Source organism: Leopardus geoffroyi, chromosome B1 (assembly GCF_018350155.1).
Source record: "Leopardus geoffroyi isolate Oge1 chromosome B1, O.geoffroyi_Oge1_pat1.0, whole genome shotgun sequence".
Taxonomy (NCBI): domain Eukaryota; kingdom Metazoa; phylum Chordata; class Mammalia; order Carnivora; family Felidae; genus Leopardus; species Leopardus geoffroyi.
The window spans coordinates 119,951,829-119,974,050 of record NC_059327.1 but is presented as its reverse complement, the minus strand read 5'-3'; the positions used below and the strand labels follow the sequence as shown (position 1 = coordinate 119,974,050).

The 22,222-nt window shown below is 38.0% G+C and overlaps 1 long non-coding RNA gene across 1 annotated transcript in view; it reads right to left on the bottom strand.

Moving 5' to 3' along the window:
- The window catches only part of LOC123583190, a 49,726-nt gene that overhangs the window by 14,564 nt on the left and 12,940 nt on the right, over positions 1 to 22,222 (bottom strand). The window lies entirely within an intron of this gene.

Sequence of the window (22,222 nt, the reverse complement as noted above, 5' to 3'; positions counted from 1 at the left end):
ACTTAATGGGCTCTCTCAAAATTACACAAAAACATGTTCTTCGACTATGAAATTCCAACTGGTTTAAAATTCTAGCCATGATTCATTCCCCACATCAGTCTCCAACAGCTGAGAAAAAGAGGAGAGGATCTTTATTTGGTCCTATTTTGGTTCATCATTTGAAGGAAGGAAGGAAGGAAGGAAGGAAGGAAGGAAGGAAGGAAGGAATTGAATAGTCATACTTCTCTGTGCACACTTAAATGCCAAAGAAGCCATTGTGTCTCTGTTATATTGCTTCCATTTTATAGAGAGCCTGCCTGCATACAAGAATATAGGCATCCATATTTAAGATAATAGTCATGGGCCATTGGGAAGGAGTTTCTTTCTCTGAATTTTTATGAAGCTTAAATACTTATTTTGATGGAGATTAATGTCCCCTCTATAATTAAGTACAAGCCAAGTATTCAATCACTGTACCTCCCCAATTATCAGTCCATACTTAACTCATCACCAGCTTTAGATGAGCATATTGATAAAGTGTCTTCTGAATTAAGATCTCACTTCCTCAGTGCTCTTAATTATATTTTCTGCTTACTATTTACTTCTTATGAATTATACTTTGACAACTTAAAATTTTTCTCTTGCAGTTAACTTGTGCCAAGCTGACTAGATATTACAAAGATAGAAGAATCTTTGTTTGTAATAAAGAGTAAAAGAAGAAAAACAATTAAAACACATATGCAATAAGTCTTTGAACCAGATGATTGCTAACATACCTTCCAGCTCTAAAAGTCTAAGGCCCAGTGATATCTAAATAAACATTGATAGTTACAATATAGCCTTTGGCAACTGGCATAAAGAGTAAGTAATATGTTTGAGAGACAATAACGTTGGCCACAAAACTGAATGACTGGTCAGCTGAAAGATAAGAAAGAGCACATGTACAAATAAAAGACAAATAAGGAAGCTCTGGGGCTTCCTTTGTGGAAAACCCTCATTATTCAATCCTAATGTCTTAATTCGATGATTTCTCTGAGTGTTGCTCCACACAATGATAAGAAAAATAGAGGGGAATTTGGAGTCTACATGAATATTAATTCAACCAAGTGGTTGAACTAAATAAAATTGCCACAACTGGCAAATAAGTTAGTTGAAGAACAGAAATCTGATGAAGGATATTTACCTTTTGCCATATTTCACGGACAACAAAAGGAGAGATTACCTTCTAGTAGCACTTAGTTTTGAGGCACTTTGCCCAGTTAGGGTTTCAAGGTTTGAGAGTAGCATGTGAGAAAGGATTAATGTATTAATTAGAAATAGGTTTGTCTGTGAATAACAAAAAGTGTAGGATAGTATTAGCTGTTAGAATAGTATTAAAAACAAAGAGAAGTTTATTTATCCCTCAAATAAAATACAATAAGATCCTTCTATTTTGTGGCCTACTTGGCATAGTTTCCATTGTCAAATTCACCTCATGTCCAAAATGGCTACTCAAGCCCCAGCCGCCATGTCTCCCCCTCCCTACTTTTCCAGTAAAGACTGGTAACAAAAAAGAAAGAGAAAGCCATACCTTCACCCACAAGAACACTTAAAATTTTTCATTAAGATCTTAAAATTTTTTATCACAAGAAAAAAACCTTTTTATAACTATATATGGTGATGTATATTAACTAGGACTTATTGTGGTGATTATTTCACAATATATACAAATATCAAATCATTATGTTGTGCAGCTGAAAATAGTATAATGGTATATCTCCATTATGCCTAAATTTAAAAAGAAAGAAATATGGGTCTATACTTCCTTAAAATTAAAAGCTTTTGTGTTTCAAAAGCCTGGGTGGCTTAGTCCAACTTTGGCGCAGGTCATGATCTCATAATTCATGGGTTTGAGCCCTGCGTCAGGCTCTGTGCTGACAGCTCAGAGCCTGAAGCCTGCTTCAGATTCTGTCTTCCTCACTCTCTGCCCCTCCCCCATTCATGCTCTGTCTCCCTCTCAAAAATAAACATTAAAAAAAATAAGTCTTTAAAAAAATGTTTAAAAAGCTTTCATGCTTCAAACTAAACTATCAAAAAAGTGAAAGCATAACCCATAGAATGGGAGAAAATACTTTCAAATCAGATATATGATAGTGGTCTAGTATCCAGAACATATAAAGAAATCTTACAATCCAACTATCAAGAAGCAAATAATACAACTAAAAACTGAGAAGAGATTTGAATCCAAATCTTTTGATACAGCAGTTTCTTATCAATAAACAGGAGAAAAGATGAGCAACATCATTAGCCATCAGAGAAATGCGATCAAAACCACTATGCGATACCACATCACACACACTTAGAAAGCTACAAGCAAAACAATGGACAGTAAATGAGTGCTGGAGAGTGAGAATGAGAGAAAGAATGTGGTACAGTGTTAACATTTGAGTAGGATTCTGGGTAGAATATACAGGAGTTCTTTGTACTGTTCTTACAAACTTTCTTGAAATTTAAAATTATATAAAAAAACAGAAGTGGAAGTAAATAAATAAATAAAATACTATGACTTTAAAAACAAAAAGAAAGAAAGAAACTTCCCAAAATTTTCCCAGCAGTCTCACTTATGTGTCGTTGGCCAAAATTTAGTCAAATAACCACTGGGCTACAAAAGAAGCCATAAAAATAATCTTCATTCTGGTTCGCCACATGCCAATCAAAATTTGGGAATTTCATTACTGAGAAAGAAGAGGAGATCTAGGGTGACCATGAAATTATCTTCCACACTGAAACCCTATTGAGCTGCAGGCACACAACATTAATAAGTATGTCAGGACAACACATAAAGACGGGGACATATGGTCACCCTAGGGAGATCAGATATTAAGGCACAGCAAGTCGTCTCTGCTACTCTTAATAATACTGGCTAGCATGTTTGAAAGCCAAAAATGTGTCAGCCATGTAGTATTCTCTTGGCTTTTTGCTTATTAATATATTAAATATCTTTATAACATTAATTCTCAAAACACCTGTATGAAGTCAATATTTTGCCTCATTTAATGGTTAAGAGATCAGTGTTCCAAGAAGTTAGTTAACTTGCCCACAGCCACACAGATAGTAAGTATCAAATGTAGGAATCAAATCATTGCCTTCTGAGTCCAGAGCTCTTGTTTTTTCAGTCCTTGTCCCAGATGCTATTGATTTGTATAAAAATAGGTTCTCTGGTCTCAAAGGCATTATGCTAAGTTAAAGAGGCCCGACATAAAAGAAAGTACATAATATGACTCTACATATATAAAAGTCAAGGAAAAGTAAAACTAGAGTGATAGCATGCAGATAGTGATCATGGAGAGAGGGATCAGAGAGGGGGTTATCTGCAAAGAGGCAGGAGGGCAGTTTTGGAGGTGATGTAAATGTTCTGTCATGATTGTGCCGGTAATTACCCAATTGAGTTCATTTATGAACATTAAAATTAAACTATACAATATACTGAAAAATGTTATTGTATATAAGTTATATTTCAATAAAACTGAAAAGAAATAGCCAGATACAAAGAGATGACAGATTATGATGGATAGATAGACGATAGATAGATAGATAGATAGATAGAGATAGATAGATAGAGATAGACCTCTTATAGAACCAAAACAAACAAACAAAAAAGTGGCCAAGGATACCAGAAGTGGGAGAAGTGTGAGTTTGCAAAAATGTACTCACAACCCAATATTCCCATTTGTATTACCAGAGGTGGAGCCTGAATAGCATACCCTCCATTTCAGAAATCCTGTGAAGAGATAGAGTCTCAACTGGGTCTCTTCTATTAACCCTAAGAGACCTCTTCTCTATTCCGATTCTTCTTCTGAGGTCCCACTTTCTTCCAACTAACCTGATCACATGGTTAATTCTGCAATTCTTTTTCTTCCTCCACCTGTTTGTTTCATCATCTGTGTGTCTAGAATTACTGAATGATCAAAACTACAGAACCTCTGGGCGCAAAGCAGCAAGCCCTGTAGTGACTGTAACACTTCCGGGAATAGGAATACTGGGACCTTCAGTAGCAAAGCTTCATGGTCTTGTGAAGCATCTTGTAGTCTGGTGAGAGGAGTTTTTATCCAATTTAGTCACCAAATGAAAGCTATTTGAAAGGATTTCTGTAGATATTGTGGAGAGTGATGCAGTAAAACCCATACTTCGGTAAAAATGAATCTGGCAAAGTCATATAGGATGGATTAAAGGAAGAGAGACTATAGGAGGTAAATTCTATTATGAAGCCTTCACAGTGGCCCAAGTAAAAGCAAATGAGGGCGTGAACAACATGGAGCAGTGGGTGCAGACAGACAAGGGTGAAATGAGACGAGGTGGTTATAAGCTACGGAGGATGGTGTAAAGCTACTGTTCTCTCTCCGCCCACCACCCTCTGGCCCAGACCCAGAAGCGCAATGGGGAGGAAAAACAATACAGTCTGACAAATAAAGGTGTGGGTGGCCTTGGAGCAACCTATTGAAACTGGAATGGTTAGTCTCTCCCTATAATTTATAGTTTTTCCATCCTACTCACAGTATTTAGGTATTTGTGTTTGTTTTTGTCTTTTTCTTACAACCATATACATTTCTGTTACAGAAAGGAAGAATTGACATTGAATGCGTTGCAAATTCTTCTTTATTAAATTAGGTTCTAATATAACTGCCTGCCATCAATAAAGCTGTCATTATCTCATTGTCCTCTTTCTGTAATTCCACTTCCTCCGTTGATTTTTTTTTTATTTCACCTGTGCATTTCCGGTTGTCCATATGGTTGATAAAACATATTTGTTTTATTTTTTCCTGACTAGCCATATTTTGTAGCAGGTTCATAAAATTTAACTCAGATGTGAAGAGGAGAGAATGAAAGTTCTTTATGGTTCTCTACTTAATCTGGTCCTCTGTTTAGACCCTTGCCCACTCATTAACAAGTCAACCTAATGAAGTTAACTTAGTCTCATCCCATAGTGCTAACTTCCCCTATGGAGGTCCCCGAGCTAGCCCTTCTCCCCATCATGACATACGGTGCATGGCAGTTGGAGTGGGGAGTAAGGCTTTTGAGTCCTCCTGGAGAAATAAAGAGTCAGAGTCTTTCATGCAATGTACTCTGCTTCCCCAGGTCTCCATGGCAACACCCCTGGCTCCTGGGTACTGTTTGTCCTGCTGTTGTGCTGCAGAGTTTCACTCTATGTCAGTGGGACTTGGGTTTCAGTCTCCTGGCTCTGTTGTCACCTAATACTATATCCCAGTTGACCCTGTCGATCTGTCTTCTGTGCCTACTGGCCACAGATCACTGAGTGATAGCCAGAACCTCCTTCCAGTCCATGAGCCTGGTGTGTGTGGACTCTGTATGCACCTGATTGGTCACCGGCTCTATTTAGCTTCTCATGTAGGGCCCTGAAAGCAGCTCAGAAAGGCCAGACTGTAAGAGCCCCCTCTTCTGACCACACCGGATAGCTACATTGCCTTGGCCGTGCCTGAAGGTGGTGCAAGATGAGGCTCAGAGGCGATTTCCTAGTCCTAAATAAGTAGCAGCAACAAAAAGTGCCTGCCCTCCTTGCCTTCCACATTACCCTCACTAACTCATCTCTTCTGGGGCAAGTGGAGCAAGACAGCCCAGTGCTGCTCTGCTACTCAGTAGACACATGATCTCAGATGAGTTTTTACTGGCCCTGTGCCCCAATTCCCAGAACTGCAGAAAATAAGAATTTACCTCATAGTGTCATCGTGAGGATAAAAAGAGTTAATACATATTTATATACCTATAAGCACCTACAGCAGCTAAATGCATAGAAGGTATTCAATAAGTTAATACTTTTCCTTCTTACAAGCTTCTTGGGATAGAAAAAGAGGAATGTTTTTATTCCCTTCCTTACTAATATCTCCTTCACAACTCCAGCCAGTTTTTAATGTCAGGCTGCTACACCTCCACTATCCCACAGAAAAACTCCATTAGCTGAACCCTCTGTACTTGGTTGTGGGTCTACTGAGGAAGGAGATCAAGAAAATTGGAAAAGTCTTTCTCAGGGCAGAAGGCTAGCACTGTGACCCTGCTACATGATCGAGTGATAGAATGATAAAGGCTGAACATTTTCTTGGTCTCTTCCTGGTATTCCTTCCCTAACAAATTATAATCTCTGCCCACCTCCCCACTCCCACCCTCCAGTTAGATGCCCAGGCAAATTAGGTCAGAGGTCTTGGAAGGCAAAAAAGAATAGCACAGTAAAAATTTTAAATGTTATTCCCTTTTATTTATATTCCCAGCCTTGCCTTCTCTACTGGAAGAGCTAACCAAATAATCAGAATTATGTTCAATTTCTCTGCCCTACCCATTTGGGCATTTGCATAATATGCCCTCCAGTTTAAAATTCAATAAATACAACTTCATCTGTTGCCAGTAATACATGCCAAAACATGCATATGTTACAAACTATCTCTTTTTTTTCCCCCAAGATATTGTCTCTGTATGATTAAATAAAGTTCATTAGAAGTGATCCATTCTGGACAAATTGTCATAGGATAGCAAAATACCTCAACAGGTAGCCTATAATATGACGATTTCACTTTTGCTAAAAGCAATAAGGATAATTACTTGTGGTATGAAATAGAAAGGGAACAGTAAAGAATCCCCATATTTAAAAAAAATCAATGTTTATTTTTGAGAGAGAGAGACAGACAGAGCATGAGCAGGGAAGGGGCAGAGAGAGAGGGAGACACAGAATCCGAAGCAGGATCCAAGCTCTGAGCCGTCAACACAGAGCCCGATGTGGAGCTCGAACTCACGGACCATGAATCATGGCCTGAGACGAAGTTGGACACTTAACTGACTGAGCCACCGAGGCGCCCCATGAATCACCATATTTTTAATATAACTGAAAACTCAGGAGTGAATTGTAGTGGGCAGTGACCATAACCACATATTGACCACAACTATTAATTTGCAAGAGTATGGATTGACCATCTATAACAGCAGCACTCTAAATCAAATCATGTTGTTTAGAACACTGAAGGTCAAACAGCAACTCGTGGGTGCTAAATGTTAAATTATTACATAAAGTGCATTATCCAAATAAACATGTTCAGTATCTCTTTTAGAAAGGACAGGCCATAAAGTGTGGTTGGCTTGCTTAGGAGCAGCTTATCCATCCATGAACCCTCGGGGTGCATTAAGCCACATCATAACAGCCTGTGCCAACCCCTGCCAACAGTGCCATGTTCCATTTACCCAGAGTCAATAGACTCAATCAGAATAGCTCGACAGAATGGTGACAGTAATTGTCACCCAAGGAGCAGATTTGGATTTATTTATTCAACACCGTAGTGTAGAAACCAGAGTGACATAGGGAGTTTGGGGAGAAAAAAAGATCCAGTAAAACCTTGAATTTGATGAAAGTTTTAAAAAATAAGGATTTAAAAGGAGATGTTATTCAGTCTGGAAAAAAGGACCCTGAAGGGATATTTATCAGCTGTAAATTTGAGAGTAATTTCGAGAATGAGCTTTAGAGCCACAAAAACCTGAGCTCAATTCTGGCACCTCTGCTTACCAGCTCTATGGGTTTGAGCAAATTGTGTAAAGTTGAGGAGCCCCAACTTCCTCATCTGTAAAACGGGAATACTGATCTTGTCAGAGAATTAAGTAAAATAATGTACGTGTAACAGCATGGTCCATGCCCCCATTATCCCAGCTTGGGGAGCATTTCTCAGTGTGCTGCTAGACGTATGGAGTCCGATTTGATCCTCCAGGGGAAGCCTGTGGCATATGTCTCATGGTACAGCTTGCCGATAGAACAGAGGACACTAGGGACACTGACCGGGCTCCAATCTCTCTTCCGGGGACTTAGCCGTAAAGGGCTTCTTAGTCACTGGGGAAACGCAAATTGAAACCACAATGAGACAGGTACTTCACATCTTCTAGATTGGTAAAAAAAAATTTTTTGAAAAAATGACAATATCAAATGATACCAAGAATGCAGAACAACTGGAATTCTCCTACACTGCTGGTGGGGTTATAAATGGTATTGCTTTTGGAAAACAGTTTGGCAATATCTTACCGAACTAAATTTACACTTACTGTATGATGTGCAAATTCTATTTATGGGTATTTCTCTAAGATTACTAAAAGAATATGCCAACAAATGACCTGTGTGCTAATGTTTATAGCCACTTTATTCATATAGCCCAGAACTGACAAAACTCCAAATGCCCATCAATTGAAGAAAGGATAAAAACATTGTGATATATCCATACAAAGCAATACTACTCAGTGATAAAAAAGAACTAATTCTTGATACATGTAACAATATGAGTGAATCTTGAAAGCATTATGGTAAATGATGGGAGCCAGAAACAAAAGGCTACATTCTATATGATTCCATGTACACGACATTCAGAAAAATGCAAAGTCAGAAATCAGGTAAGTAGTTACCAGAGTCTAAAGGGCTGGAGAAGAGATTGACTGCAATGAGACACAGCAAAGCATCTTTTAACTATGATGGAAATGTCTTATATGTGAATTGTGGCAGTTATATGGATGTATTCATTCATCAAAAGACACCAAACTCTGCATTTAAAATTGTACAGTTTTGCCTTATATAACTTTTGTCTCTACAAACCTTACTTTAAAAAAAATCTTGAAGTTAACAAAGGCAAGTAAAAGAAGGAAAAGAGAAAGGAAAAAATATGTTGTAGACTAAACCCAAATTTTTTTTTGTAAAATTCTTTGTTATATGAGGTTTATGAAAGATATATCTAAAACATAATCTACAGGAGCTTCAAAATGAAAAGGATGAGAAACAAGATATATGATGCAAACACCAAAAAGAACACAATGAAAAAGTAGACATCACTAGAGATCTTGCAATCAATATCAAGGGAGGATACTGTAAACAACTTTAGGCTAATAAATTCAACATGTACATAGGTCAAGTTTCTTGAAAACATAACTTACCAACATTCCCCCCTCCAAAAAATAAGTTATATTCCCTTAACTATTAATTAACTATTAAAGATGCTGAATCCAAATTGCCCCACAATTTAAAAACATTAACATTAAACTCTATTGTACCAAATAACTTGAAATACAGGGGAAGAAATAACAGAAATCTTACACACAATTTTCCAAAAAATAGAAATGGATGGTGTTTTAGGAAGCTTCTGAAATGATTCGCAACAATCCCTCCCTGCTGGAATCCTTGCTTTGTGTAATCCCCTCCCCTTGAGTATGTATTGAACCTAGTGACTTGCTTATAATGAGCAAAATATAGTAAAATGATGGGCTATCAATTCCAAGATTACTCACCAAAAACTGTGGCTTCTGTTTTGCTAGCAGTCTTTCTCTGTCTGGCACTCTCTCCTTCCTTATTCACTTGGATGAAGCCAGCTGTTTCATTGTGAGTTGCCCTATAGAGAGGCTCCCATAACAAGGAATTGAGAGTGGTCTTGGGCCAGCAGCTTATGAGAAAATGAAGCCTTAATCCAACAACCAGCAAGGCACTGAATCTTGCCAACAATTTGTGAGTGAACCTAAAGCGGATCTTTCCCAGCCAAATCTTACATGATGGCAGACCTATGACAGTCTGAAAGCCAGAGGACACAGGTAAGCCTTTGTTGATGCACAGAAACTGTGAGAAAATAAATGTGGTTGTTTTAAAATACTATGTTTGGGACTTACTTGTTACACAGCAATAGATAACTAACACAGAGAGAAACATGTGCAATTTTGTTTGGGGGGCTACCAGGCATTTAATCTCTTATACCACACAATCCTGGAATGTAGGGCATGTCCCAAGGAGACTCAGTCGAGCACCATGAACTTTGACATTCCCAGAAGATAAGGAAGCAAGTGCTCTCTCTAGTCCCAGAAGAAGGAGCTGGGGGGTGTACCGTGGCACCCACTACCAATGGTATGTGCCATTAACATCATAAGTCTAACAAAACATGTGGAAGCTCTCAATGCAGAAAGCTATACAATGTTACTGAAAGAAAACAATAAATGAGAAAACATACCATGAATATCAATTAAGGCTGGATGTTACAAAGATGTCAGATCGCCCCAGTTTGATCTATAGATTTGATATAATCCTAATAACAATTCAAATGTTGTATATGTGTGTAAATAGGACTTGACAAGCCAGTACTAAAATATATGTGGAAAGGTACAAATGTAAAGGGCTAAGAAAAAGAAATGGATGGAAGAATTTGCTCCACTGAATATTAGTTGTTGTTATAAAGGTACAGTAATTAAAACAGTAAGGTGCTGGCACAAGAATAGAAATAGCTCAAAAGAATGTAAGAGAAATACAAGAAATAAACTCATGCAGAGATGAACATATGACTTACTGCAAATATAGCACTGCAGAGCAGTAGAGAAAGAATACTTTTTTCAAAAAATGGTCTGGAACAATTAGATAGCTATATGGATACCTATAGGGACAAAAATGAACCTCTTACCAAACACGAAAATCAACTACAGGTAGATTACTTAGCCAAATGTAAAGGACAAAAGACAGGAAATTTTCGACAAAGTAATAAAAGAGAATATCTTTATACCCTTAAAGGAGGACAAGACTTCTTAAACAGGACACAGAAAGTTTCAACCACCAGAAAATATTGATAGATCTGACTATATTAAAGTTTGCTGTCAAATGTCACTGCTAACAGAGTAAAAAAGCAAACTGCAGAATGAGAAAAAGTATTTGCAACACACTGAGCCAGAAGAAGATTCACATCTTGAATTTATATTTTAAAAAAAATTCTAAGAATCAGAAGAGAAAAGCAAACAATCCAATGGAAAAAAAATGCTCTTGAGTTTGAATAGGCAGGCTGAACCAGAGGTTATTCAAATTGCGAATAAAAACATCACGGATAATGATGGAAATAAAAATTATTTCCACAGTCATGATCTCACAGTTCATGAGTTCAAGCCCCACGTCAGGCTCTGTGCTGACAGCATAGAGCCTGGAGCCCACTTCGAGTTCTGTGTCTCTCCCTCAATCTCTCTCTCCCCCCCTCCCCTGCCCTTGCTCACACTGTGTCTCTTTCTCTCTCTCTTGAAAATAAATAAACATTTAAAAAAAATTTTTTTAAAGCACAAAGTGATATCCCCACACTCCCATTAACACATCATGGAAAAAATTTAAATGACAATACCAAGTGCTGGAAAGACTGAGCCGCAAAAGGGATTCTACTGTGTGTGGGAGCCAGACATTTTCTCATCGTCTACTTAACCTGAAACTACCCAACCCCTATTACTCAGCAAGTCTGCTACCAGAGGTGTGCTCAGCAGAAATGCATGCACGTGGGCACCAAGCACTATGTACAAGAATTTATAGCAGTGTTATTCATGACAGCCCATAACTGGAAAGAAACCAAAGTCCATTAATAGTAGGATGGAAAAATGAATTGTGGTACATTCATACATAGAATAGAATATAAAAATAAATTGCTACCTTACAGTTTGATGGTGTACAAGATAAGTAAGATCTGAGGATCTAACGTATAACATGGTGACTATAGTTAATTATATAATTAACTACATTATATGTGTTGTTATATAATTGAAAATTGCTAAGGGAGTAGAACTTAAATGTTCTCTCTCTCTCTCTCTCTCTCTCACACACACACACACACACACACACACACACACACACACAAAGGCAGGGATAGAGAGGGATAATAAAAGCTGTGCACCCTGCAATATGGATGGATTTTTTTATACATAATAGTGAAGCAAAGAAGTCAACACAACACAATTTATATTGGATAATTCAATTTATATGATGTTCCCAAACGGGCAGGACTATACTACAGTGTGTAAAAATGCAGGCTCTGTTTGTAGACTTTACAGAAAAGCAAGAATGCAGTGACCACAAAAGTCAGAACAGTTTTTAACTTTGGATCAGTTAAAATAGGAAGTAGGAGGTAGGACTGCACCCTCGCCCCAGTATTCGCCTAGGCTACTGACAATTTGTATTTCTTTTTTTTTTTATGTCTATTTATTTTTGAGAGAAAGAACATGAGCACGGGGAGAGGCAGAGAGAGGGAGACACAGAATCAGAACAGGCTCCAGGCTCTGAGCTGTCAGCACAGAGCCCAACGCGGGGCTCGAACTCACAGCAGTGAGTTCATGACCTGAGCCAAAGTCAGAGCTTAATCCACTAGGTGCCCTTGTACTTCCTGATCCAAGAGTTGGTCTCATGCTGGTTTGGGATCTGATCAATCTCTACTTCAAGGTTTGTTCACTTTTATTTATAGATTATATTTTACAAGAAAAAGGTTCAAGAAACTTATATAGCTTTGAAAAGAAATGCAACTTTCTTTTTACCTAGAGAAATGAAAGTTCAACCTTGCCAATTCCAACCCCTAAGAACTTGTGTTGGGTACTTCTCTTCCTATGTATGTACATACATGTATCTCTGTGTACATCACAGCTTTTTAACTTTTAAAATAAATTTTACTATTCATACTAATACATGATAATCTCTTCACTTAGTATTAATATGTTACAATCTCTTCATTAAAAAATAATACATCTTAAATGTATTTCCTGGTTAGTATATGTTTATGAACCTAATTTTTTAAGGCTGCATAGCATTCCATTGAATGGATATGCCATAATTTATTTAATCATTCACTTATTGAAGGATGTTTAGATTGGCTCTTCTTTTTTGCTCTTCGAGACAAGACTTCACTGGATGTTCTGGAATATACATTCATATCATTGTTTTGTTTCATCTTAATGAATCATTCTATTACTCTCACTGAGTCCTTGAAGTTTTTAGCTTCTGTTTCTCCAGCACAATTCAGTCATAAGTTTTGGAGATGCCAGTATCAATGTGTATGAACCTTCCAACGCCCTGCCTCGCTCCTCCTCTCTTCCAATGACCACATCTTCCTAGCCTGGTGTTAGGAAGGCTCTCTCCCACTATCATGCCTTAGAGTACAACTTGTCCTGACCAGTACCATGTATCACGCTTTCTGACCATCACACCTATATCCAACACTTCCTGACTTCACCAAGATCTAAAAGTCATGAATCAAACCCATCATGTACTGTCCTTCTCCTTCATGTCTACTTCCTTACCTGCTTATAAGCTATCATTATAGCCTCCCTTGCTTAGATCTGTTTCTCTCTCACTCATGTCTCACTTTATCATACTCAACTGGCAAAACCCCAAACCTCACAACAGCCATATTTTCTTTATACTGTGCCTGCCCCATGTACTTAATATATATTGGGGAAATGTATTTTAAAAATGCTAACTTGGGGCACCTGGGCGTCTTAGTGGATTGAGTGGACTGACTCTTGATTTCGGCTCAGGTAATGATTTCATGATTGTGAGATCGAGCCCCATGTTGGACTCTGCACTGAGTGTGGAACCAACTTGGGATTCTCTCTCTCCCATTCTCTCTGCCTCTCCCCTGCTGAGCATGAAACTTGCTTGGTATTCTCTCTCTTTCTGTCTCTCTCTCACACACAGACAGTGAATAAATAAAAAACATTTTTAAAATGCTGACTTGCTTCACTTTAAATTATCTAAAAAAAAAAATGATAAAACTCCATGTGACAGATTAGAAAACAGCAAGCAAGTGGTCAGCCCTTAGTGCAGACTGGTTAGCTTCCCATATTTCTGTAGCCCTCTCACTCTTGCAGCCTCCTGGAAAACTACATGCCACCATCTCCTCTCTCTCAAGCCTCCAATACCTCCTCCCCACTCCTCACTCTCAGCTGAAGAATGTGTTTCCTATTTCACTGAGAAAATTAACGAGAAAAGAATTTCCAGATGCGCCCACACCACATTTATTCCTGTACCGGCTTCTGCCCCCACATGGTCTGCCTTCGCACCCATTACTTCAGATGGATTATCCCTGCTCCTGTCTAAAGGCAATCTCTCTTGTGCACTGGATCCCATTGCCTCTCGCCTACACAAACTCATCAGTTCAGCAATGCCTCCATCTTTTTTTCTTCCATCATTAATTTTCTACTTTCCACTGTGACATTCCTGCCAGTGTACAAACAAAAATGGCTATAATTTCTACCATCTAAAAACCATGAAAAAAAATCTCTCCTTGACCTCACATCTCCTTCCAATTATTTCTCATGTATCTGCATCTATATTCCTACAAAACCCCTTTAAAATTTGCTTATACCTGCTATCTTCAATACATTCCCATTTTTTTGGAACCCACTAAAATATAAGGCTTTTACCCTCTCCCACCACTCCACTCAAAACTCCTCTTATTAAAGTCACCAACCAAATCACTGGTCAACAACTTGACCAGTCAGCCATGCTCCCTTGGAAAACGTCCATCCTTGGTTTCTGGAATAACACACTCTCCTGATTTTTCTCCAGGTTCACTGTTCACTTCTTATCTTTTCTGGTTCAGGCATAGCCCCCAAATCTAAATGTTAGAGTCCCTTATGATTTTTTTATCCCTGTTCACTTCCAGGATATATATATACATATACATATGTTTCTGGTTCCCAAATTTGTATTAATAGCCAAAATCTGTCTCCAGAACTCCAGATTCACACATCAACTTCCTGCTGGACAGATCCACCTGAATGTCTGATAGGCTGCTCGTACTTAACACATCCAAAGCAGAACTTCCTTTTAACCTGCCCCTCCCACTGCCTGCCCAATTTCAGTAAAGGGCACTTCCATCCTTCCTGTTCTTCAGACCAAAACCCTTAGAGTCATCCTTAAGTCCTCTTTTTCTGATTCCATGTCCAATGCATTCGGAAATCTTATTGGATCCATCTTTAAAATATATCCACTCACATTACCCTAACCACTACCACTCTGCTCAGAGCCATCATCATCTTTTATCAGGATTATTGATTGCCATGGACCCCTAACTGGTCTTCTTTTATCTCATAGGTAGTCTGTCCTCAACCCAGAAACCAGAGTGATCCTTTCAAAACTAGAGTGAAGTTCACATCATGCAACTACTCAGTATCTTCCAGTGGTTTTCATTCTACTCAGAGTAAAAGCTTCATTCATTGCCATGGCCCTTAAGGTCTTATGTAATCTGCATCCTTGCAACCTTTCTGTCCTCATTTATTACCACTTTCTTTCTTTGTCTCCTCTAGCCATACTGGTCTCTTTAATAACCACCAACCAAAACATGCACTTGCTTCTCCTTCTGTGTAGAAACCTCTTCTACCAGTTATTGCCATGTCTAGCACCTTCACTTCCTGCAGATATTTATTCAGTTACCTAGTTGATGAGGAATTCCAGGACTATCCTATTGAAAATAGCTTTCTTTTTCCTGCCCTCCATTTCCTGGTTATATGTACTCCATAGAACTCATCACTGTGTGTCTACAAAAAATTCACATATGCATATAATTTATTATATGTATTATCTACCTCAGCACTTTAGAATGTAAACTACATGAATAGAGACTTTTTTGTACATTTTCTTCATATTTCCAGCACCTACAACAGTCCCTAGCAGTAGCCAAAAAATCATGAGTTGAACGAATTAATGTACACATTCATGTTTTTAATAGATACACAGTCTTCATCATTTAATACACCAATTCTGCTTTACCTTTGCATTTCAACAAAGCCTCCTCCTTCACTTTGACTCTTTACACTTAGATTTAGGAAGAAAAAAAATCTTTCATTATTTTCTAAAGTTAGTGGTTCAATTAATGTCCTCCATGTAGTTGACTCATTTTAAAGCTACATTATTTCCTTATCTAATCAGTGACTGGGACAGGAAGTGGAATTAATGGCTAATCTTTCAGGATTCCCCCGAAGCACTATTACATGAGGCAATAGAGCTTTTTCCTTAGTAGGACACATTTTCATGTTCTAGTGTATATTTAGACACTGAATCTCTTTAAAACTAATGGGAGGTCTGTGGGCCAAACACATTTATAGGATATGAAAGTAAATGGCACAGTAAAAGCCAGCTGTGAAAAAAGATCTTCTAGGTCGCTGTTACCTAATCTGTCACATGAAAGACTTATTTTAACATTTGTGTTAGATAAAATGAACAGGAAAATGCCATGGACACTACGCATTCAGTATTCTTGCTCTTCCTTCTATGAATTCCTCCTCTTCATTTGAGTCATGTCTTGGGGTAAGAAAAAAAGCGTGGAATATGATTTTCCCCCTAATTCAGAAATGTCATCCTATACTTAATGACTTATTGCAAAAAAAAAGTCTTTTTTAAAATTGCAAAACCATTTTAGTAAAGTTTAAAGTTGCAAACTATCAATGAATAACCAAGTTATCCAAATTTTCAATGAAAAATAGCATTTGGTTAGATTGATCATTTTTGGTTTTGTTTATTACTTGTTTTGTTTTTAATAGACCTAGAGATTTATCCTAATGTTGAGTGTTCTCTTAACTTCAAAATATTCTTAGTAGTGGATCTACTACTCCATATTGCTGCCAGAGTCACATTTTCATTCTTTATTTCTTGACACATTCTTACCTATACAACAGTTTGTCAAAAGGAGTAAACTTCTTTACTTTTTTTCTCCAACCACTGCCAACCAGTACTGTCTGCTGCAAACTACCTTCTCTGCTCCAAGAAAATATCCCAGGCATATTCCATACCTTTCCAGTCTCTTCCAGTATCAAAAACAATTTTCATCTAAGTAACTGTGATTCATACAGCACATTTGTGCTCTCTTTGGGAGCCCCACTAAGGGATCTCCAGCCTATAAGTTTCCCATATAAGAGTGATGCATATCCAGTTGACTTGTTCCAACTGTCCTCAGTTTCTTGCCCTCTTTAATGTACCTCTTGGCCTCTTACCAGGAGTTCCCCTCTCCCCAGAAGGTTTCTTTCTTGCATAAGAGTTCATTGAGACAGGTGACCTTCCATGGCAGCTACTTGGACCATGGGAGGTTGTGTATTCTTAACCCACCAATGGTAGAATACCATTGGCTAGGGCTTTGTCTTCTCTACTTTTCTTGCCACAGCAAGCTGGTCCAGCCAGCTTCATGGCTTGAGAATTCTCTAGGCTGGAAGCAGAGAGGAAGCAAGGACCAGTTTCTCTGTTTATGTATGTGTCTCTGTTCTAGGGGACCTGTCAAGATCTCTGAAGAACTTTCCTGCCAGACTTCACTCTGGTGGGAACACTAGGCAAGCTTATTAAGTTTCTGAAGCTACATAAGTATCCAGCCAGGAAATAAGAGTCTACACTCTCCAAATTCCCAGTATGCTCAGTCTCTTGGAGACCCATCATGTGTTTTATGGTAAGTGCCAGAATTCTATTCTTATTTATTTACTTACGAGGGATCAGAGAATCCCTTAGTACTCTTAATTAATTCAGTTGCACACCTATTTTAACTACTCTCTCCAATCACTCTTTAAAGTTTATGTTCTTTTATGTCAATTGGCAGCTTAGCTGATTGTTCCCATAGAGGTTCTGTTATCATTTAGTAATTTAGTTATGGATGTGTTTGGCATCTCTTTAAAATGCGAGTGCAGTTACCTTTCTCAGGTTCCTGACCTCAGTTGAAAGTCTAAGACAGCAGGAAAAATCCTAGTCAACGACATGTGTCACCTCTCTTACTACTGAAGAATCTCTGTCATGCTGCCTTAAAGTCAAAAGCATTGAGTAGTAAGCTAAATTAATGTCCCTCAAAGTTATTCATATCCTAACACCTAGGACCCATGAATATGTTACCCTGAGAGATAATTTTACCATCCGAAAACCATGAACTGGAATCAACTGATGGAAATTGACTGAATGAAGACTTTTATTCACATCTACACCATTTCCTCTCTCATCAAGTGCCTTCTGTTATGCATTTGGCCTTTCAGGTGATTGTTATAAACAGCAGAGGAGAAATTATTTTGGGACGCAAAAATACTCAATAAGAGAATACACTCAACATCAAAGACTGAAGATAACACTATTGGAGAACCTATATTAGTTCTAATGATAAAAGTTTGATATGATCCCAGGGGTCTATTGCCCTACATGTGATTGAGAGAGCCTCCTTAAGAGGAGTGTGTCAGTGTGCCAGGTGTAAAATAGCTTTGCTCTGTTCTTTACTGCCCATTTTCCAGGCCTAGAGGAGTTCATAACTGTACTAAGTTCCAAGAGGGTCAGTTAAAGGTCAAAGGACCACAGTGGTTTATGGAAAAGTGAAGGAGATGAAGGAAATTAATGGCACCATGATCAATTATCCATGACAAAGATATCTGTAAATCCGACTATTCTAGTAACTGTTTTGGCTCCTTTGTCCTTTATAGTAATCATTCCTATATTGCCTCTGCCAATTAAATGCCATCATTAACTCCCTGCCACCTCAGAACTCCATTTCCCATTGACTTGAGGGAGCTCATTCCAATGGCAGAATCACCACTGTCATTCTTGGCCTAGAGAGAACAGATACCACAGAGTTCCTCTGTGATGCTACTGAGGTATTCCTCATAAATACATTTCTCACAAATTTGGTGAAACAAGTGTCCTCTACACTGTCTTAGGAAACTAATTAAGGAGGGAATGAGCATATTCTACAGGATAAATCCACTCTAACATTTTAACCCGGTTGAGCCTTTATCCAAAGACTTTCTCATCAGTATTTCATGGAAGTTCTGACACGTTAACTTCAATTTCATGTAGGGCATCTTGGATTCAGGTTTTAGTCAACTAATTAAAAAAAAAAATCTTAGAGCTACTCTTAGCTGCTCATGTTAATATATTGAATTGAGAATCTCTGCTCAATGTGTCCATATCAGTGAATTCAGTCTGATCTGTTTCCTGAAGTTCTATTCTGATATTCTCAGGTTTCTATCATTATGAATTGGCAAAATTCTACCATTATTTTAGTGTATATTATAACTCCTCATGGAAAACTCTCTTTCCTCACCCTCTTAGATATTCTTGAACTTAATGATTATGGTTCTAGAAGCAGTAACAGATGTTAAGAGTAGGTCCTGAGGAGTATCAGCAATCTCTTACAATGCAGCTATCTCCATGGAGGCAGGAAAGGAGAGGAGAAGAAAGGTTGCTTCTACTGAAAAGCAGGCTTGTTGAAATATATGGCTTCATCAGAACCTGTCCATATTTCTCCATCCCAATTTTCAGGATTCTACTCTTTCCCAAACAATGCTCCAACTTTTATGCAAGAGAAACTTTAAGGTTAGAAATTCAATGTGCATATATACATAATATATAATACATAATATAATAAAATGATATAGTACAGCCACCCTTATAATTAGATTTTGGGCCTGATTTTCAGAAAACTCAGCTCCCAGAAGAAAAGCTAGAATCTTTATGGGGAAAAGATTAATGACAAACCAGACCCCACAAGAACACACAGGATAAACAGAATTCTGTGTCTGTCACTGTCTCTATCCTTGATGGCCTTGGTAGTCTGCAGGAAAAGTTGGTATCCTTCACCCTTGAGATGTACAGGCACTTGGCCCAGGACTTGGAGAAGCTGAAGGAGGAGCACCTCAGGAGTCAGACTCCCCGCCGATGCCCCCAAATGGGTGAGTAGATGAGCCACAAGGTGTGTGAACATCATCTGTTTTCCTATACCAACGTTTCTAATGTAATGGCCACTGCTTTACTACCAGCTTCCGTATCCCTCTCAAGTTTCTCTTGCGGCCAGCCCTAACTCTGAGCTATACAGGAGAGGAATTCTGGGGAATAGAGTTCCAGCTTAGCTAAATTGACATAGTACCAAGCCACCATATTATCCCTCCAATATTTGTTCCTTCTGTCTTTTCTCTGTCCCAGTTGCCCTTCTATCAGCATCCTTTCTCCTTCAGCCAAGTATACAAATGTCTGTATGCATTCAACTTACTCAAATAATTATCTTGGGGGTGGGGGCAAGGGGATACAGGATCTCCCCTGTAGCCTTAAGCTCATCTAGGTCACCCTAGTGTGTGTGTGTGTGTGTGTGTGTGTGTGTGTGTGTGTACGCACAGATATAAATGTATATTATGCATGCACAAATACGTATACAGTATACATGTGTATGTGTGTGTCTGTAGGTATTTGTATATGTTTATGTGTGTGTGTATAGATATATATGTATGGTATGTGTATGCAAATATATATATATATAGTGTGTAGGAGCACACGTGTGTATGTATATGTAAAATCAAGGCCCTTGCTTTTTACTTTGAAATAGTGCATTTATATTTCTATGATAAAGTTTTTGAAGAAATGAATAAACTGATACCATAATCTTGAATTAACATAAAAATAATAAAAGGTTGTTCCATTACAATAATGTAGACATTAGGATGCATTTCTGCCAGTATGAATCAATCAAATTAGAACCGAGGTCAAAAGATTCCATATTATATTTTATTTTTCTTTCTTTTCCCTGACTCAGTTTAATTATATGAAGTAGAATTCCAAGATGATGACTGCCAGGAAAGTTTTATTATCAGCCTCTTCTGATGTCTCTTTGTTAAATAGCTTCTAATGTGAAACCCTTATTCATTACCTGGATTCTATTTTATTAAAGACTGATTTTAAAAAAGGTTTCATATTCTTATAACTTCCCATCTTTGGTAATTTCACCTGCAATTGACATTTTATTAAGGAGAACCAATTTCTCTTCTTGATGATTCACTAATCTCCTCACATCAAACATTCCTTTGTAGGAATTTGTTTATAATATGAACTCATGTCCCCACACACCCGAACACATGCAAAAAAAATTTTTTTAATTCACAAATAAATGTGGTCTCTTTAACCCTCCACTCTGCATACCCCCATTGGAGACAAGCCTGGCAAAAATCAAAACCCCAGTATAATTATAGAGCTCCCACCACTCCTTGTCTGTACCCCTACTTGATTTTCTCCCACCTTCCCTGCCTGCCTCACACACTCGTTCTGACTTCCTACCAAAAACACACTATATCTTCTTTATGTATGTCTCTGTGCTCAGCTAAATGAAGTCTTCAGCCTTCTGAAGTTATATGATATAGATTCCTAGTGTTACTGACATTTGAATTGTGAGCTCTTAAGGAATAATCAAATTCAGAACTGAAAAGTATTAGACCTCCAAATACATTTGGCTCTCAGGCCATGTGACAAAAACATCACAGGGCTTTAAATTACAGGTACACAAGTGCTGCCTTCCCATCTACTCATAAAGATGACTCTTCTTATTGTGGCTAGAGGAATGGGAGAACACAACGGCATATCCAGTACACAATTTTCTCAGAGTATAAAGGAAAAATAGGGCTATTACCTCCTTCTCTACTCTCTCAAATGCAATAATCCCTGCCAACTACAGTTTTACATATAAATATCAAAAGTCTACTTCCATTATCTTTTTCAAAGATGCATGATTTAGATCAATATCCTTAAACGTGTTCATATGATAACAACAATGCATAACCATGAAGAGCACAGAGATAGGTTTATGCTCTACCTTTTCAACATATAATAGAAGAACAAGTCATTACTGGGAAAAGTACCCACGATGATAATTTGTGAAAAGGTCTGGCGGCCCAGCCAGCTTTGCTGAGAATTGCAAAATTGAATCAAGAGAGATTGCAAGGACAAAAGGAAATTTAAATTTCAACCCAGTAAGGGCTGATTTCACATCTTTTAACATAAAACTTGTGGGAGACTTTACCTCAGCAGATCAGAACACCAGCAAAGCTTCCTGAATAATTAAAGCAGAGTATTCAAGGTGAGCATTAACTATTAGATTTGGGGGGGGGGGGGGTTTAATGTAAATTAATCTAGTTTGTTTGGGGAGCTGCAGATTTCCAGGTCATTTATATCCTGCATTAGAAATATGTATTTAATTCATTTTTCACCATTCTTTCCTCCATTCTGCATTGTATAGAAAATTTTGATTTTGAAAGTCAGTTTTATTCTACATACCACAGTTGCAGAATTAAGTGCACCTAGCGTTGCTAAAAAAGAATCAAAATACCAGAAGGATTCTCTAAAGACAGAACCAAAGGAGGGGGTTCTTTCATCATTTCCAAAACTGGGCTATTTCTAGGGGCTTGGCAATCCAAACATTCCTCAAGCATCCTTATAGACTGAATCAAGATGTTTCACATCTAGGCACTACTACTGTTGCACAAATGTATGTAGCAGTTTTATTTACTTACATCCTGGTCACCACCTCCCTTACTCCATTCTTTGAGGGTTTTACCTTCTGATACGTTTTCTCTTTCTCCATCATTATTTTCTCTCCATGCTACCAGTGATTCTCAATTCTGGCTACAAACCAAATCTCATGAGAAACCTTTAACTTTTTTTAATTATTATTTTAGAGAGAGGGGC